Below are 3,803 nucleotides of genomic sequence, written 5' to 3' on the forward strand. Positions count from 1 at the left end.
CTTCCACGCTTTATATCTTGTGGTAGAGTTTCTTTTTGTAGAAACACTTGATAATTTGCATCAAAACGATAGAAAACTTGGTGGAATTAAGAAGAATGCTTTTTTATTTTAATAAATTGAAATTTATAATTGCATGTGATGTGATATGTTTCTTAGAAATTATAATGGATCCAAAATACTTTTAAGATTATATAGTTCTATAGGAGTTATTATGTGGAACAACCCCCTACTTTTATTTATTTTTTTTCTACGAACCTACAATTTTACATTTTTCACAAGGTTCAAAGCATCGACATGTAACGGCCCGTAATGGTTGATACGTATCGTTTCGGGAGCTCTCCAATACGCCCTTACGGGGGTGTGTCGGGGTTCTGACCGGTTCAGGGGGTGGAGGAGCCTTAAACCGGTCCCTCTGAATCGGTTTTGAAAAAAAATAAAAAAAAAGTATCAATATGGCTGGATACGCCCCTATCGATGTTTTGAACCTTGATTTTCCATAAAAAGTTGGTCATGTATGCAAGATTACAATGATGTCCTCTATCAATTCCATTCTTTGAACCTAAATTACAAAAATAAGGCCTATCAATCCACTTGTGACTTGAACTCCTAAAATAAGTTCATTCTATTCTTTCTAATTAAATTTTATATTTAATGCACTATCTTCCCTTCTTTCTCACCAAATCCAACATTTTGAAGTAATTTTGGTTTTCACCATTAAATTCTACCAATCAAATCTATACCCAATGATTTTAAAGGTATGACAACTTGTGTTTTTAAACTGGTCTAGAAATAGGACCATTTTTCAGTTTAGATGGGAATAAGTAGTTTAACCATTTGGGCCAAATGGTTCAATCTTTGATGCCATAATCTATATAAATCTATATCTATACTATTTTTAGAAGTATGCATGAGCTTGTGGAACTTTTCTTCTTCTCTAAAATAACCATATTTTTAAATTTGATCCCTCTCTAATTATGGGGGTACAAATGTAATTCGAACAACTACTTCTCACCTCCTTCAAATCCGTCTTATTGTCTTAAATTTAAGTTATTAACTCCTATTTTCTCTCAATAAATCTTATTTTTAAATTTTTTCCACTACTATTAAAAGTATGAATGATCTTGTCGAACTTTTCATCTTGATTAAAATACCCTTATATTTGATATTACTCAGTTTTAATTTTCAAGGATAGAAAATGTAATTTGAACTATTACTCAACTCATTTAATTCCTTCTCTTTTAAGTTTTATATAATGCATTAACTCCCATTCTCTCACGTTAAATCCTTTATCTAAAAGATTCTAGTGGAGCCCATTGTGGTACACAAATCCCTAATTCTGAAACAATATTATGCAGAATCAATTTGCTAAAGTAGAACTTCAGAAAATTAATTCTAATTGAAGCCTCACAACTCTTTAACCTGTAAGATTGAGCCACACGAAGCAACAGCAAGCAAAGATCCCGATCCTCTAAGATTGTTTGGTGACTCCAAGATTGTGCTAGCAATCCTTTGTTAGATAGAGTGTATTCTATAATCCTAGGGCCATCCCCATTTGTACACCTTTTCTAATTAGGAGAGGATTTATCCAATAAATCCTCCTATTATAATCAAGTCCTTGGTTATTACAATTAAGTCCCTTCTTCAGCATTCAAGATATAACATTTTATAGGTGAATTGAATTAAAACACTTTTAATTCCCCCTTGAATGTGACAATAGACTATTATTTACAGCATGGTTTTTAAAACCGACCCGGCGATCGAACAGGTCAGGGGTCCGGTTATCAGATCAAATGGTCCAACCGTTTGACCCGAACGATCAGCCCATTCTGACAAAAAAATAAAAAATTTAAAAATTTGAAAAACGGTCAAAACCGTTCGAACGGTTCAAATGATTAACCGGTCAATTCAACAGTTTGCTGACCAAAATCAACGGTTTTGGGGAAAAACGAAATCAGTCAGGTAATTGATTCTCAATTTTTCTGGTCCAATCGTCCAGTCCGGTCCAGTTTTAAAAACCACGATTTACAGGAGTTCCACAAACCATGAATGCCACCTAGTAGTACGTCATGGCTACCCTAACGATTTTAATTTAGTAGCTTTGAACCTTTTCATCCAGTTACTATATAATTAAATCCTTCTATCATACAATGTCGTGGGAGAGCAAAAGGTCATTCTGAATAAGTTAAACCCTACTGTATCAGTCATATGTCCAATTGAACTAATGATGACTCACAGGGACACTTTTTGAGTTTCATCAACTTCAGCTATATAGGACATTCTCTCTCGTGGAGAGTAATAGATTCCATGTTGTGCATTCACATACCTTCATGCATAAGACACTATAACTAGTATTTGCATGCTTAAATCACTTGGTTAGAGCATAAATATTTACACCATCATACCATAATGCCCATATATAAGATATCCATGATGCCTCTAGGCTGAAGATTATCAATAAGATTAGGATGTTAATAAGATTAGGATGTTAAAAGTAGTTATTGACCAGTGATTCCATGTAATTGTTCTAATATGGGTCATGCTCAATGAACATGTTCTCTAATAGGCACCCATATATTTGCTTTAGTGTATCTACACAAGTGACTTTAGATATATTGCCTCATAAAGCAATCATAATATGCGCTAGTCTATCTAGACTATCAAAGCTCACTTGATCCTATTACTAGGAACCATTGTTCTACCATCTTTGTATTTGGTAAAACATATTTCAAAATTTGTAACATACATAAGAATATTTTTGATTAACAAAGAAATTATGGTCTATCATATGAAACTAAAGGGGCAAATATGAATGACAAAAAAGCCCTGTTATTAATAAATGTGAATAGTATGAAATTGACCCTCTATAGTGTCACACAATTGATTTTAGAGCACACAACATTACCAAGGTTTTTTTCATCAATAAATGTTACTAATTTGATTTATATCCAATACTTTTAACAAAAAAAAACTCAAAAATGAAACCATTCTTTCATCTAGGTGGTGAGTGATCAATTCAACCCAAAAATTAAAAAAAATGCTTTAAAAATATAAAAAATTGGCACATCTATAATATTTTATGTTAATTATGTTGAAGAAAAATGAGTGTGATAAACAATAATTGTTTTCTATAATGGAAAAATAAAATAAAAAAATTTTAAAATCGACCCAAAATAGTTGGGATCCAAGATAAATCATCTTCTTCCCATTCATGTGCAAATGATTCTTCAGTGTATGCATTATCTCCAAGGGCTTCCAAGACTGGTGCAATTAGGATACAAGCTAACCTTTTAGAATTTAAAATTATTTTTAAATTACTTAGTCAATCTAGAAAATTGGTCTTTGTCCTATTCACTTTAATCTATATGATTTAGGGTATTTTAATCATAATGATACCTTCCACTATTTTCTTGGACCTCAAACTTCCATGATAAGATGGGGAAATCCTTATTGGAAGGACTTGCATAATAGCTTCTTGGCTCACTAGAATTTAATGAGTGAATAGCGCTTATTCAATGCTTTATTCCAATAATTCTAATGTCCTCTTTACATATTTAAAACATGTGATTACTTTTCTTTCTAGAATTATCTTGTTAATTGTCATTTCTGATGGAGGGTAATTTGATCAGACCTCCTAAGAAGGTGACATGTGGACATGATTTAGTATAAGCAGCAACTCAGCATGACAACCTAGCTACGACTGAGTAGCAAGCTCGTTAAGGTCCTCCTAGGACAGCTCGCTACGTTATAGCTCGCCATGGAATGAACACGCTACAGCACGAGCTCATAGACCCCAACATGTGGAA

Source organism: Nelumbo nucifera, chromosome 2 (genome assembly GCF_055504915.1).
Source record: "Nelumbo nucifera cultivar China Antique chromosome 2, China Antique-T2T, whole genome shotgun sequence".
NCBI classification, from domain to species: Eukaryota; Viridiplantae; Streptophyta; class Magnoliopsida; order Proteales; family Nelumbonaceae; genus Nelumbo; species Nelumbo nucifera.